At 44.3% G+C, this 15965-nt stretch overlaps 1 protein-coding gene and 1 long non-coding RNA gene across 4 annotated transcripts in view; both read right to left on the bottom strand.

The window, feature by feature from the left end:
• LOC140903318 (zinc finger protein 90-like) overlaps positions 1-15965 on the bottom strand; it is an 86535-nt gene that overhangs the window by 30701 nt on the left and 39869 nt on the right.
• The window catches only part of LOC140903325 (uncharacterized), a 48411-nt gene continuing 35168 nt past the window's right edge, over positions 2723-15965 (bottom strand). Inside the window, exon 5 of one of the 3 annotated variants that reach the window (XR_012156218.1) lies at positions 2723-4577. This is a non-coding gene — a long non-coding RNA (uncharacterized lncRNA). Of the gene's footprint in view, positions 4578-12338; positions 12639-13232; positions 13312-15965 lie in introns of those variants that run through there. The other 2 variants (XR_012156219.1, XR_012156220.1) reach the window with 2 other exon arrangements.

Below are 15965 nucleotides of genomic sequence, written 5' to 3'. Positions count from 1 at the left end.
AAGAGGGAAGATCCTTTCATGGTTTGAGAACTGGCTAAAAGACAGGGAACAACGGATAGGAATAAATGGTAAATTTTCAGAATGGAGAGGGGTAACTAGCAGTATTCCCCAAGGGTCAGTCCTAGGACCAATCCTATTCAACTTATTCTTAAATGATCTGGAGCAAGGGGTAAACAGTGAGGTGGCAAAGTTTGCAGAGGATACTTGTCACGGAGTCCAGGGGCGATGCTCTGGAACTGCTCCCTACGAAGCCAGGCAGGACTCGGGTGAAGTCTCCTCTCTGTGAGCAGCCTGTCTGCAGGGCGAGAAGCTCACACGGCTTCCACCTTCCTGGGTCTGAACTCGGAGCATTCAGCATCCTCTGCCCCTCCGTCCGCTTCCCACAGCAAGTCCGCCCAGGCGGGGTCCTGGGGAAGCGAGAGGGTCCTGCACCCCAACTTTGCAGTCAGACGTGACTCTAGCCAGCAAAACAGAGGTTTATTAGATGATAGGAACATGGTTTAAAACAGAGCTTGTAGGTACAGAGAACAGGACCCCTCAGCTGGGTCCATTTTGGGGGGCATGGAGCAACAGTCAAGAATTGTAACATTCATAAACCAGTCGGAGAACACTTCAATCTCTCTGGTCACGCGATTACAGACATGAAAGTTGCTATATTACAACAAAAAAACTTCAAATCCAGACTCCAGCGAGAAACTGTTGAATTGGAATTCATTTGCAAATTTGATACAATTAACTTAGGCTTGAATAGAGACTGGGAGTGGCTAAGTCATTATGCAAGATAACCTATTTCCCCGTGTTTTTTCCTACCCCCCCCCCCCCGTCAGACGTTCTTGTTAAACCCTGGATTTGTGCTGGAAATGGCCCATCTTGATTATCATACACATTGTAAGGAGAGTGGTCACTTTAGATCATAGAATCATAGAATATCAGGGTTGGAAGGGACCCCTGAAGGTCATCTAGTCCAACCCCCTGCTCGAAGCAGGACCAATTCCCAGTTAAATCATCCCAGCCAGGGCTTTGTCAAGCCTGACCTTAAAACCCTCTAAGCAAGGAGATTCTACCACCTCCCTAGGTAACGCATTCCAGTGTTTCACCACCCTCTTAGTGAAAAAGTTTTTCCTAATATCCAATCTAAACCTCCCCCACTGCAACTTGAGACCATTACTCCTCGTTCTGTCATCTGCTACCACTGAGAACAGTCTAGAGCCATCCTCTTTGGAATCCCCTTTCAGGTAGTTGAAAGCAGCTATCAAATCCCCCCTCATTCTTCTCTTCTGCAGGCTAAACAATCCCAGCTCCCTCAGCCTCTCCTCATAAGTCATGTGTTCCAGACCCCTAATCATTTTTGTTGCCCTTCGCTGGACTCTCTCCAATTTATCCACATCCTTCTTGTAGGTGGGGCCCAAAACTGGACACAGTACTCCAGATGAGGCCTCACCAATGTTGAATAGAGGGGAACGATCACGTCCCTCGATCTGCTCGCTATGCCCCTACTTATACATCCCAAAATGCCATTGGCCTTCTTGGCAACAAGGGCACACTGCTGACTCATATCCAGCTTCTCGTCCACTGTCACCCGTAGGTCCTTTTCCGCAGAACTGCTGCCTAGCCATTCGGTCCCTAGTCTGTAGCTGTGCATTGGATTCTTCCATCCTAAGTGCAGGACCCTGCACTTATCCTTATTGAACCTCATCAGATTTCTTTTGGCCCAATCCTCCAATTTGTCTAGGTCCTTCTGTATCCTATCCCTCTCCTCCAGCATATCTACCACTCCTCCCAGTTTAGTGTCATCCGCAAATTTGCTGAGAGTGCAATCCACACCATCCTCCAGATCATTTATGAAGATATTGAACAAAACCGGCCCCAGGACCGACCCTTGGGGCACTCCACTTGATACCGGCTGCCAACTAGACATGGAGCCATTGATCACTACCCATTGAGCCCGACAATCTAGCCAGCTTTCTACCCACCTTACAGTGCATTCATCCAGCCCATACTTCCTTAACTTGCTGACAAGAATACTGTGGGAGACCGTGTCAAAAGCTTTGCTAAAGTCAAGAAACAATACATCCACTGCTTTCCCTTCATCCACAGAACCAGTAATCTCATCATAAAAGGCGATTAGATTAGTCAGGCATGACCTTCCCTTGGTGAATCCATGCTGGCTGTTCCTGATCACTTTCCTCTCATGCAAGTGCATCAGGATTGATTCTTTGAGGACCTGCTCCATGATTTTTCCAGGGACTGAGGTGAGGCTGACTGGCCTGTAGTTCCCAGGATCCTCCTTCTTCCCTTTTTTAAAGATTGGCACTACATTAGCCTTTTCCAGTCATCCGGGACTTCCCTGGTTCGCCACGAGTTTTCAAAGATAATGGCCAATGGCTCTGCAATCACAGCCGCCAATAAGCTATTACCAGAAGGAGAGTGGGGTGGGTGGAGGTATTTTTTCATGCTTTGTGTTGTTACGAATTACACCTGAGAGGACACGCACACAACTGCTGTGAATTATATCTGGTAGGACATGCACCCAACTGCTGCGAATTACACCTGGTAGGACACGCACACAAATGCTACGAATTACACCTGGTAGGACACGCACACAACTGCTGCGAATTACACCTGGTAGGACACGCACACCAATGCTGCGAATTATACCTGATAGGTCATGTACAGTTCAAATCTAGGCTGAGGCACATAAACAAAATCCACAACTGCAGAGTTCCCAAAAGACACTAAGTTTATTACGCTCGAGCGTGGTGGCCCCCTGCTAGCCAGGAGGGGACCCTGAATACAGATTATACAAAGGTTATATACTTTTTAGCAAAGCATGTTGCCCTCGTGCATCGGAAACCTTAGCCAATAAACAAACCCTTGTCTTATCTACCACCTATCCCTGCTTGGTGCATTCCTCGTGCTATACCAGTATGTTAATTACACAGCATGGTCCTAAAGCCATGCATCAGTAACCTTTATTATCAGGATGGGAGGCCTCACATCAAGGCCAAGAGACAGGGAGTTAGAGACTGACAAAAACCAGATACTGGGAGTCAAGGCAGGCTGGAGACAAGGAGGAGGATTTTCACAGGGATTCAGTATCTAAGGATCACTCCTCCTGGTGTATGATGTGCTGGCATTTAAACCATGGTGGGCCCCAAACCAAAATGGAGTCACATGTGCTATCTTTTTCTTAACAGTCCTCCCTTTCTTTTTGTACGTCAGTAAGCTATATTGGGGCTGAGTAACCGCGCTGCAGGGTTAGCAACTGCCGACAGCACATACTGCAGCATTGTAGGCATACAAAAAATAACGCAAAAACAATAACAGTCAAAAAAAGTAAATACAAAATACGCCGTCCCCAGGTCCCCACATCCGGTAGCCATGAGGTGAGCCAGTCCCAGACCTCCTGGAATCCGGCGCTGGTAGTGTCGAGGCTGATGTGGTGGAATAGGGCTGCCTGTTGCTTGAGGATGTGGATGTTAGTTTTTACCCTATGGTGCTGATTTACAAATACACAACAGCTTGAATTGACCAGAGCACAAACCCCGCCCTGATTTGCAAGGAGATAATCCAGGGCTAGGCTGTTTTGCAATGTCGTTTGGGATAGCTGGGTGACTTCAATTTGAAGGGCAGATAGAGCATCTGCAGTAGCATTTGCCATTAGTTCCAAAGCAGCTGAAATGTTAACTATAGCTTTTTTTAGCTCGCTTACTCCCATCCATGGCAGAAACCAACGCACAAAGGAGTGAAAGCCTTTGGGCCGTTGAGAAAGGGGGTTTAAAGGAATACTTTGTCTGTCCCTCCATACTAGATTGCAGATCTCTCCCCAGGTCAGGTTTTGGTGTACTGTCACGGCAGGTACTGTAGCCCCTAAAGTACATGTACCACACCATCCTGCTGGGAGAACCTTACAGGCTGTGTGATTGCATAACGAATACCAGCCAGACCCCTCGGGGACTGGCCACGGGGTCCTGGAGTAGGTAGAGGGGCCGCCCGCACCAGAGCTGATTTGGGTGGTGTCCTTGCACCCCACAAAATTTCCTACAAAAACTGTATTTTTTATGCCCTTACGTCGTGACACACATAAAGCATAATTACCCTGGGCCACCATATTAATAGACCATATTTGGATTGTAACATTTCAGTTAAACGTAGTGTTTGCCCAAAGCTTAGTTTGGAGTGTTTGATTAAGGGGGATAGGTACTCCTACCAACGGGACCCCCTGACCTAAATATGTGGGGGTATGAATACCAATTCAACACTGCGTTCAATTTACACCCTGTTTGATAGCGCGGGTTAAATTTAAGAAGCTATTGCCCTTCCATCCTTGTACTGGACTTGGGAATAGGGAAAGGAACCCCCCAGGCAAACCATACCAATGTCGGCATTCTCCTTTATACTATACAAAAAACACTACCCCCAATGTAAGTCCAATAAACAGGAACACAGAAAGTCCTGGTGGGCTGTGAAGGTCCCAGTAGCTGGAAAGCTTAGTCCATGGGTTGGTCGTGGTGTTCATTTGTGAATTAGCTTGTCCTCCGTTTTATTTTTTTTTCCCCTTCTTGGCTTTTATTAACCTGCAAAGGAAACTTTTACTTTTTACTTATTCATCTTTGTTTAAAAAGGAACACATGTACATTGCCCATTATACAGCACTTTAGTCATATTGTTTAATGTATGCCACATACACCATTTTACGAAAATGACTTTATTACAGAGCTTTGGAGCAACAAGCCAGGACAAGCACACCCACTTTTGAGGAGTCCACTTGGTACAACCTCTGGTGTCCAGTAGCTTTCCTCCCTCCCCAGCCCTTTGGCTAGAAATGTGAGGTAGCCAGAAGGATTTTATGTATAATATGGGGAGTGGGTTAACCTTTCATGTCCTTGCTTCCAAAGACTGTTGGTGTGCAAATTTTAACAACAATTTTTTTTAATTAAAAGATCTGGCCAATGAATTTTTTTTTTTTTACTTAAGCAAATATATTAAACTTTAGTATATATTCCAAGTTGAATAAAACGAGTATCTGCATTTTGATTTAACCCTTCTATTTAGTTTTAAACTAAACTGTCCTATGAAAAATTAAACACAGCAATTCTGGCCACAAGACAAACACCACAAGACAGGACATAGAACACAGAACAGAATTCCTATTGTGCCAGTAAATTTATGAGATGTTGAATTGCTTTTCAGCTGGCATTAGTTTTCTCCGATTTTTTGAAAGACAAAAAAACCCCACAGATCTACCCCTTTTGGGCAGTCAGTCATTGCTTAAAATATTTTTTTATACAAATGCCCTTGTTAATTGTAGGCAAAACAGAGGAATTACCCATATTTTCTTGTATTTGTTTTATAGGCAGCCCAGGTTTCAGTGGCCTCTACCTTATTAGTTAGGTAATTTACATTAAAACAAAGGCTTTCTGGCTTGCTTTTGGATCCACAGGTTAAAGATTTTTACTTTAAAAAGGGCACAATAAACTTTACCAGACTTTTGATTGCCTTTTACTTTTAACTCCTGCTGTCAAACACACAGTGACCTGAAAAGGAAGACACCACCTATTGTAGCCCCTTGGAGCCTAATAAGATATTAATTAAGTAACACTGTATAATTGCATTTTTTTTTTTTTTTGGAAAAGGGCCCATTTTTTTCCAAAATGGCTGCAAAGAAACCAAGAATTCTTTTTCTTTCCAGTATTTTACAAAGTTCAACTGCTTAATTCTTTCCAGCAACTACAGAGTTAACTTTTTACTATCCTTTTTTAAATCACTTGCTTATTTCCCAAAACGACACCCAATTAACTTAGATTTTACCATTTCAAGTATTATTCCGGGATTTACGTTTTCCATTTCTGTAATTTTTACTCCTCTTTTTTCACTATGACCTCCAAGTTTCCAATCTGTTTTCCAATCTCTCTATCTGTTGCCTGCCGCTTGGGCCCGATCCTGTTTTTTTTCTCTGAACTGTCCCTTTCATGAGCACCAGCTTTGTTTCACTACCAAATTAACAAGGAGGGTAGGCTTCTTAACTAGCCCGCAGCCCTCCTGGTCTCTTTTCTTAAATATTTTCACTTACAAGGGCTACCCGAGTTCTACCCCCATGAGGCTTGTCACCTGGACAGAAAGCATGGCTAATTGGCAAGCAAGGAGGTGACGGGCATAAGTCAGAAAGCCGAGGGTAAGCCGGAGGAGGGGCAGAAGCAGGCATAGCACAGAGCGGGGCTGGAGACCCCTGAGATGAATAAGAAAAGGAAGAGGAAAGAGGACGTCCTTTCGCATGCGCATAAGGCCAGTTGTCCCATACATACCAATAATCCATCTGGACTGGAGCTTTGTTTTCCAGCCTTTTCCTAAGCGCTGTTAATTTTTCCCCAGCAAAGGAACCATCCGGTGGCCAGTCAAAAGGTGTTTGAGTTGTTAGTGCTGGCCACTCAACCTTGCACAAGATTACAGCTTTTTTTTTTTTTACCTAACCCATGGGTACAAGAAATATTCCCCCAATTCTCGAGAATTTCAGCCAAAGGGGTCCCCTTACTTACACTCTGCCCAGAACCCATAATGGGCTACCAAAAGGACACCAAATGTGCCACCTTATTGCCTAAGTGACGGCTCACACCCCCCCTTCTTAGAATTCTCAAAGGTGAACTCACCCTGTGCCGGCTGGAACTGTCCAAGAGGAGGAGTGTAGTCTCGCTTGTTGGGGCGAGCCTAGAGTCCCTTTGTGGTCGCCAAAACTGTTACAAATTACACCTGGTAGGACACGCACACAACTGCTGCGAATTACACCCGATAGGTCACGCACAGTTCGAATCTAGGCTGAGGCACATAAACAAAGTCCACAACTGCAGAGTTCCCAAAAGACACTAAGTTTATTACGCTCGAGCGTGGTGGCCCCCTGCTAGCCAGGAGGGGACCCTGAATACAGATTATACAAAGGTTATATACTTTTTGGCAAAGCATGTTGCCCTCGTGCATCGGAAACCTTAGCCAATAAACAAACCCTTGTCTTATCTACCACCTATCACTGGCATCATGTACTTTGTGAACACTCTCAGGGCCAATTACAGGCCAAAGGGCAGCACCATGAACTGGAAATGGCACCCTCCCACTATAAAATAGAGGAAACGCCTGTGACCCGGGAATATGGAAATAAGCGTCTTGAGAGACTTGTTGAGGCAACGCAGGTCCAGGATGGATCTGAGACCTCCTTTTGCTTTCAGGATTAGGAATTACCAGGAGTAGAACCCCTATCCTTTCATGTCCTGAGGAACCTCTTCTACTTCCCCCAGGCACAAAGGTTCTTGACCTCCTGAATGAGAAGTTGCTTGTGAGAAGGGTCCCTGAAGAGGGATGGGGAAGAGGGGGAGGGGAAGGGAGGAGTGGCCAAAAACAGCAGGGTATAGCCCGGAGATATTATGTCCAGGACCCAGTGGTCCAAAGTGACCCGCAACCAGGCTGAACGGTCGGGAAGGAGGTGGTTGAGGAAAGGTAACGGCGGATCAAAGGAATTGACTGGAGCATCGGTCTCAAGCATGCCATCGAAACAAGCACTTCTGGCCTCTGGAATGCTTCGCCAGTCTAGGCTGCGCAGATAAACAGGAGGTAGAAGGGTGGCACCGACTAAACTTAGTGTCTTGGTCCCTTCTTCTTGCAGACTCCGGACGAGGCTGCCAAAGCCTTGGCGGCTGGGGTGGCCAGCATTACTTATGCGCCTACTGTGGCGTTTGCATGCCCAGCGAGCAAAGGGTGATTCTGGTGTCCTTTAGCCCAGTGTTTTTCAAACTGTGGGACATGCCATGTCAGGCACTCGGTTGCCTTGCTCTGGTCAGCACCGCCAACCGGGACATTAAAAGTCCCATCGGCGGTGCTGCCCAGCTAAGGCAGGCTAGTGTCTACCTTTTCTGACACCGTGCTGTGCCCTGGAGGCAGCCAGCAGCGGGTCTGGCTTCTAGGCATGGGGGCCACAGGGCTCTGCGTGCTGCCCCTGCCCGAAGCACCAGCTCCACGCTCCCATTGGCCAGGAACCGTGTCAGGACAGGCAGGACGCCTGCCTCCGCACTCCAGCTGTGCCCCTGACCAGAAGCCATTGTGGTGCCCTCCTGCACCAGAGTGTCAAACTCTTCAGCCAAATCCTGAGGAAGGCACTCCTTGAACTTACAGAGGGAGTCCCATAAGTTAAAATTATAATGGCCCAAGAGGGCGTGATGGTTCGCCACCTGAAACTGTAAACTGGTTGTGGAATAAATTTTTCTTCCAAACAAGTCCAGTCGTTTGGCTTCTTTGTTTTTCAGGGTTGAACTGGAGTGCCCGTTTCTCCTTCTCAAGGCTGACAGGACATCGAATAAGGTGTCCACCTGTTCAGCCATCTCCTCCACTTCCAGGCCCAAGTTCTCAGCCACCCACCAAAGCGAGGCCTAGTGGGTGCTTAAAGTCACCAAGTAGGCTAGCCCTGTAGGGGCCCGCAAGCATCTTGTCAGAGTACGAAGACGAAGATTGTACCACCGGTGGGGGACCCTGGTCCTCCTCCTCCACAGGGGAGGGTGGCTTAGGGGTGGGCACAGCCTCCTGAGTCCTGGCTTCCGGGCGTGTCTCCTGTACCAAGCCCAGTGCCAGCTGCTGCTGCTCCAAGGCGCTTGATGACGAATGGAGCAAAGGGGGCATAGCCATGACAGGCACCCCCTATGCATTCCAACAAAGCCACTGCATGGGCTACTGACCTGACTGCCACTGCGCCAATGCTGTGGATGCAGGCTGGATCACCCATTCTCACCACTGGGGTCTAGGAGATGAGTTAAAGCAACCCTCAGTCCCAGCGGAACCCCCTTCCAGAGACCACGTAGGGGCCAGAGATGCTTGAGTCTGCTTGGAGACCATCGATAATGGTAACCAGAGCCCGGCACAGGGGGACCAGTACCAATGGTGTGGAGACCGGAGTTGGTGCCGGGGGGACTGGAGGCGGGACAGAGAATGCTCCCATAGTGTTGGCGACCTGGATCAGTGATGTGATGACAACCTGCAGGAAGGCGACTGGTGCCGGTAGTAAGGGGACCGGCAGCCTCCCTCTCAGCAGCCCACGTTGGGAGAATGGTGACCGTGATCATGGAGCCGGTGACTGATGGCAAGCATCCAACGACCTTGTTGGTGGCTCCGGTGACCAGTGGCACAGCGGTGGAGGGCACACTATCGCCTTGAGAGATCAGCAGCACTCCACTGCTCCCTGGGGAGCCTTATCTGCTGGCTTGCCCTCTTGGGGAGCTTTTGCTGAACCCTGCGGCACCTGCTGCACTAGTGGTGCAGGTGGAGGCCTGTGCTCCTTCGACGCTTGGGGGGTACGTGAGGGCATTGGTGCCGGCAGGGGGATTGGTCCAGTACCACTCACAGGAGTCGAAGGAGGACCTTTCACAGGTCCCGACCAGAGAAGGCTGACTGCGGGGCTCCAGGGTAGGCGGAGGGCCCGAGGCAGGTCCTTTGCCTGCTGCCACCTGGCTCTTCTTTACCGGTGCCAGGGAGCTGCGCTTCCTCACTTTTTAAGGTACTGGTGATGGGCAGCGGTGCCAGGCGGAGCCCAGTGCCGGGGGTGGACTTTGCACTGATGCCGAGGTGCTTGGCAACTTGTGCCTAGACAGCTCAGACACCAGATGGAGGGAAGACTCCATAAGGAGAGTCCAAAGTCAAATATCCTGCTCTTTTTTCATGCGGGGCCAAAGTTCTTACAGATATAGCACTTATCTTCAACGTGTGCCTCCGCCAAGCACTTGAGACAGCTGCCGTGGGGATCACTAACAGGCATAAGCCTGTTACAGTCTGCACTTGGCTTTAATCCCAGAGACGGGGGGGGGGCATGCCCCACCAGGGACAAAGTCCCTGCTGGGACCCTAACTACTTAACACTTAATGGGTACTTAACATTTAATGGGTACTTAACACTAACTACCAAGAACAAGTTTCAGAGGAACAGCCGTGTTAGTCTGTATTCGCAAAAAGAAAAGGAGTACTTGTGGCACCTTAGAGACTAACCAATTTATTTGAGCATGAGCTTTCGTGAGCTACAGCTCACTTCATCAGATGTTTACCGTGGAAACCACGGTAAACATCTGATGAAGTGAGCTGTAGCTCACGAAAGCTCATGCTCAAATAAATTGGTTAGTCTCTAAGGTGCCACAAGTACTCCTTTTCTTTTTACCAAGAACAACTATATACAAGGCCTTAAGGCATGAAGTCCAAGACAAAAATCCACTAGCCCTTGCTAAGCAAGGAAAGGCGCTCCGATTAACCACTATGGCTGGTAAGAAGGAACTGCGAGGGCACAGGGCCGGCGCATATATACCTGATATACCGGCGCATGAGCACGGCACTCAAGAGGGCACTACAGCCAGCCCTACGGGTATCATTAAGGCAAAAATCTCCGATAACCACGCATGTGGGCGTGCACAGACCTAGAATGAAATTGACATGAGCAAGCACTCAAAGAAGAAACATATTTACTTTTTAGTGAGAGGAGAAATATTAGGGCTATCAAGCGATTTAAAAAATTAATCGTGATTAATTGCACTGTTAAACAATAACAGAATACCATTTATTTAAATATTTTTGGATATTTTGTACATTTTCAAATATATTGATTTAAATTACAACACAGAATACAAAGTGTACAGTGCTCACTTTATATTTATTTTTGATTACAAGCATTTGCACTGTAAAAAGACAAAAGAAATAGTATTTTTCAATTCACCTAATACAAGTACTGTAATGCAATCTCTTTATCATGAAAGTTGAACTTACAAATATAGAATAACATACAAAAATACTGCATTCAAAAATAAAACAATGTAAAATTTTAGAGCTTGCAAGTCCGCTCAGTCCTACTTCTTGTTCAGCCAATTGCTCAGACAAACGAGGTTGTTTACATTTGCAGGAGAAAATGCTGCCAGCTTCTTGTTTACAATGTCACTTGAAAGTGAGATCAGGTGTTCTCATGGTACTATTGTAGCCGGCGTTGCAAGAAATTTAAATGCCAGATGCGCATGCTTCAACTACTATTCCAGGGGACGTGCATCCATGCTTATGACGGGTTCTGCTCGAAAGCCATCCAAAGCAGTGCAGATCAACGCATGTTCATTTTCATCATCATGAGTCAGATGCCACCAGCAGAAGGTTGATTTTCTTTTTTGGTGGTTCGGGTTCTGTAGTATCCGCATTGGAGCGTTGCTCTTTTAAGACTTCTGAAAGCATGCTTCCTACCTAGTCCCTCTCAGATATTGGAAGGCACTTCAGATTCTTAAATATTGGGTTGAACGCTGTAGCTATCTTTACAAATCTCACATTGGTACCTTCTTTGCGTTTGTCAAATCTGAAGTGAAAGTGTACTTAAAATGAACAACATGTGCTGGGTCATCATCCGAGACTGTCGTAACATGAAATATATGGCAGAATGCAGGTAAAACAGAGCAGGTGACGTACAATTCTCCCCCAGGGAATTCAGTCACAAATTTAATTAACACACTATTTTTTTAAGCAGTGTCATCAGCATGAAAGCATGTCCTCTGGAATGCTGGCCGAAGCATAAAGGGGCATACAAATGTTTAGCATATCTGGCACGTAAATACCTTGCAATGCTGGCTACAAAAGTGCAATGCAAATGCCTGTTCTCACTTTCTGGTGATGTTGTAAATAAGAAGATGGCAGCATTATCTCCTGTAAATGTAAACAAATTTGTTTGTCTGAGTGATTGGCTAAACAAGAAGTAGGAGGAGAGGACTTGTAGCCTCTGGAGTTTTACGTTGTTTTATTTTTGAGTGCAGTTATGTAACAAAAAAAAATCTACATTTGTAAGTTGCACTTTCATGACAAAGAGACTGCACTACAGTCCTTGTGTGAGGTGAATTGAAAAATACTATTTCTTCTGTTTATCATTTTTATAGTGCAAATATTTGTAATCAAAATATACACTTTGATTTCAATTACAACACAGAATACAAGATACATATGAAAATGTAGAAAAACATCCAAAATAATGTTTTTAATCACAATTAATATTTTTGAGTTAACCGCGTGAGTTAACTGCGATTAATTGACAGCCTAAGAAATATATAATCTATGAACAATTTCAGACTGGGTCTGAGTATTTCACTAGCTTCAAAAATACTTCAGACTCAAAACAATTTTGCTTCATTTAAGATTATCATAACTTTGCTCATATATATTTTTCATGTCTATCTTGTCCGAAGCATCAAGAGATGAAAATATTTAAAATAATTTAAACATTGAGAGATTCTACAGAGCAACAAACACACTTCTGTAATCCATATTGTTCTTGTTGTACTTTCCAATTCAATGTAAGTGTAGTTAATAAGAGTTTCCATGTGGTAGCTTCCAGCTCCTATGGTTATATTTTAGGTTCTCTGCTTTGGGATCCAGTTTTATCTGATGTAATTCCCTTGATATTAGTACTACATCGGGCCAGTTTTTACCATGCAAGGCTTTGGATCAGGATATTGCCTTGTCCTTTGGGATAGATCCAATTTCCAATCTGAGAGAAGTGCCGCCTCTGCTTCCCATGCTGCTTCTCTAGGTCTGTTTCATGTCATCCAATTAGTCACCATCTCTTGAAATTATTAGAACTGTGTAACAGCAGGACAGCATCTGGTACAGGGGACAGAATGCAATCAAATGTGCACAGAATGGAGAAATTTATTTTAATTATAATAAAAAATATAATTTAGTCACTGCAGAGATGTCAAAAATGTACAACAATCATTATTTCCAATAAGTTAGGCAACCAGTTCTACATTTAATGATAACAAGAAGTGCAAGATCTGAGGAACTCTTCAAGAACTATTCTGGAGCTTATTTGAAACTCACAAAAGGAAAGAAGCAAAAAGAGATAAAGAACAAATAATAAAATAATAAAAACCTATCAAAGTCTTTTCGAGAGACATAATATCTCTTATTCAGTCAAACAGCCCTTGGTGTTCTATTATTCAGTTCTGAATTTAGAATGACAGTCACTTTCCTGCATTAGACAAAACAGACACAGGAGAGAGAGAAGAACTAGGATAATAAAGATGGTGAAAATACAGCTCAGAATACAGGGTGGCTGGTCAGTCATGGGACAGATGCTTTGGTCTTGTAGGTCAGCCATGAAAGCTATTGCTCTGGACATGCTCTTCTCCCCAGACAGGGACATTATCTAGTTGGTCTGGTCAGGTCCCTCTCCTTCATTCATCCTTCTCAGGATGGGCAGAGCTGAATGGGCCATCTCATCTCGTTGTACTGGTGCTGTGCAATACAGTTGATTTCAGGATCCAGTGAAAAGCTGAGAGAGAGGGGACAGGAGGAAGATGGGGGATGCAGAAAGGAATGCACAAGGGAAGGGAAGACAAAGAATGTATCAGGCTGGAGTCTTCCCTGGTGCAGCGATGATGATCAAGCTCCCCACTGTAGTACCACGGTCTGATATCATGATAACAATCTTTCCACCACAGCTGTGGTGATGGTAAAAAGCACTCCACTGCATTTTCACCCAGTCTCTTTTTAAGGACCGCAAAAGGGAGCAATGAGCTAAGTAGCCCATCCTCCTATTATTTTGTCCACCAATTTGGCCTAATTCCCAACACACTGATTTTTGGTTACCTGATTTCTGACTTTCTGCTCATCTTGTTCACCATTCGTAATACATAGTCTTTGACTGGTATCAGTAAACCCTTTTTATTTATATTAATTCAGTCTTTGTCTCCTTTGCTCCACATCTTTTCGTAAACAGTTTTATATAACAGACCATTCTAACAATCTGTGAGCCTTTACCCACTTTTCAGCAGTTAAGCTTACAATTAAGGTAAATGTATAGGCCCAGTTATTACAACGTTTCACACACTGCATACATCCACTATGCGCTTTACTCAGCTAAATCTATCACACAGTCCTTACCCACAGTATACCATACCCTGGAGCACTCGTGGATCACTGTTTAACATATTACTGTTATTTTAAAATGTTATGTAAATACAGTGTGTGATTTTCTAAGCTCATGACTCAGTCAAATTAGAACCAATTTTTCTCCAGAACACTGAAGTTTCTATTCAGTGAGGATTATTTCTTTACCAAATTACAATTTAATTGTTTAACAAAAGTAGAATTCCTTTAGTGAAACATCTTAAGTAATAGAAAATAATATCTATTTTTTTTAGTACATTAGCTCACTGCAGAGGGGTCAAACTTGTATGACTCAAATGGTTTAACAAAGATTCCCAAACTGGTTCAAAAAAGGTTTACTTGTGATCTGTGATGTTGGCTGGTCACATAATACTGGTTCCTTGTTTCTGGCTTCCATGTAACATTAAAGACCCATTAAATACTTTAATAATATTTTTTGAATAGCAGGGCCATATTCAATATTTTCATCAATGACTTAGATAATGAAGTGATAAAATTTGCAAATGACCCCAGGCTGGAAGGGGTTGCAAGCACTTTGGTGGACAGGCTTCAAATTCAAAACAACTTTGACAAATTGGAGAATTGTGCGGAAACCAACAAGATGAAATTTAATAAAGACAAGTGCAAAGTAATTCACTTAGGAAAAATCAAATGTACAGCTACAAAATGAGGAATAACTGGTTAGGCAGTAGTACCTCTGAAAAATATCTTGGAGTCATAATGGATCTCAAATTAAATATGAATTAATGTGATGCAGTGGCTAAAAAGGCTAATATTCTGCGGTATATTAACAGGAATGTTGTATGTAAGGCACGGGAGGTAATTATCCCAATCTACTCGGCCCTGGGAGGCCTCAGCTGGAGCACTGTTTCCAATTCTAGGCACTGCACTTTAAGAAAGATGTGTACAAACTGGAAAGAGTCTAGAGGAGGAGCATCAAAAATCATGAAAGATTAAAAAACTGGGTATTTTTAGTTTTGAGAAAAGAGGGGGGACCTGATAACAGCCCTTAACATATTTGAAGAGTTATCAAGTGCATGGTGATCTGCTGTTCTCCATGTCCACTAAAAGCATGACAAGTAGTAATAGGCTTAATCTGCAGGAAGGAAGAGAGATTTTGGTTAGATACTCGGGAAAACTTTCTAACTATGAGGGTAGTTAAGCTCTGGAACAAGCTTCCAAGGGAGGTTGTGGAATCCCCTTCACTGGAGGTTTTTATGAACAGGTTGGACAAACACCTGCCAGGGATGTTCTGGTTTACTTGGGCCAGCCTCAGTGCAGGCACAGGGTTCAGCTTGATGACCTCTCAGTGTCATTTCTGTGATAATCCAGATGATCATGAAAACAAAGAGCATGAGATAATTTATTTAGACATAGTCCCTGCCTGTGGGAGAGTTTGAGACCCTTATGACAAAAAAGGACCCAAACATGCTTTTGTCTCCTGAACATTAGATGTTGCCACAAGATGGCAAGATCAACGTTGCCATTGGGCAAAAAGCACCTCTGGAAAACACACTTTATTAATATACATAAAATGTAAAAACTAAAACAAACTTTCCATCATATTCAAAGATAATAGTTTTATGAATGGAATGTTTAATTGACAAAATACTTGTGACATTTCAAGTTTATAGCATCATCTCCCAAATGAATTAGAAAATATATATTATTCCCCCAAATATTTAGGGGGAGAATTTTCAAAGATCGAAATGGCAGCTAGGTGCCTAACTCAAAATGGTACCATCTTGGGTACCAAATCTGCCCTCTGTTACATATATGAAACGTCCATTGCAAGATTATTTATAGGAATTGTACCAGGCTAACTGAGAGCAAAATTTGGGACTCAAAATTATAGGTATAAAAATCATAAACCCTTGGTTATGCATTTCACAACATATAACACATAGGATGCCTGTTTCCCATAAAATACATCTTTTTACTAGTTTCTCTTGCATGTGTAGTCACTGTCTCAAGTTTTCTGTGCATGAACATTTTTCAGTTTCTAAATCCATAAGGATCCTTCCACTTCCTCCAGGT

The sequence above is a fragment of the Lepidochelys kempii genome, chromosome 25 (genome assembly GCF_965140265.1).
Source record: "Lepidochelys kempii isolate rLepKem1 chromosome 25, rLepKem1.hap2, whole genome shotgun sequence".
Classification (NCBI taxonomy): Eukaryota; Metazoa; Chordata; order Testudines; family Cheloniidae; genus Lepidochelys; species Lepidochelys kempii.
The sequence above is the reverse complement of the archived record's forward strand: the minus strand, read 5'-3'. Positions and strand labels throughout refer to the sequence as shown.